The following is a 670-nucleotide window of genomic DNA, read 5'->3' as shown; positions in this document are numbered from 1 at the left end:
TGATGGTGGAGGAGAGGTAGAGAGAGGTCTCTGATGATGGTGGAGGAGAGGTAGAGAGAGGTCTCTGATGATGTTGGAGGAGAGGTAGAGAGAGGTCTCTGATGATGGTGGAGGAGAGGTAGAGAGAGGTCTCTGATGATGGATGGAGGAGAGGTAGAGAGAGGTCTCTGATGATGGTGGAGGAGAGGTAGAGAGAGGTCTCTGATGATGGTGGAGGAGAGGTAGAGAGAGGTCTCTGATGATGGTGGAGGAGAGGTAGAGAGAGGTCTCTGATGATGGTGGAGGAGAGGTAGAGAGAGGTCTCTGATGATGGTGGAGGAGAGGTAGAGAGAGGTCTCTGATGATGGTGGAGGAGAGGTAGAGAGAGGTCTCTGATGATGGTTGAGAGGTAGAGAGAGGTCTCTGATGATGGTGGAGGAGAGGTAGAGAGAGGTCTCTGATGATGGTGGAGGAGAGGTAGAGAGAGGTCTCTGATGATGGTGGAGGAGAGGTAGAGAGAGGTCTCTGATGATGGTGGAGGAGAGGTAGAGAGAGGTCTCTGATGATGGTGGAGGAGAGGTAGAGAGAGGTCTCTGATGATGGTGGAGGAGAGGTAGAGAGAGGTCTCTGATGATGTTGGAGGAGAGGTAGAGAGAGGTCTCTGATGATGTTGGAGGAGAGGTAGAGAGAG

Source organism: Salvelinus fontinalis, chromosome 38, assembly GCF_029448725.1.
Source record: "Salvelinus fontinalis isolate EN_2023a chromosome 38, ASM2944872v1, whole genome shotgun sequence".
NCBI lineage: Eukaryota > Metazoa > Chordata > Actinopteri > Salmoniformes > Salmonidae > Salvelinus > Salvelinus fontinalis.
The sequence above is the reverse complement of the archived record's forward strand: the minus strand, read 5'-3'. Positions refer to the sequence as shown.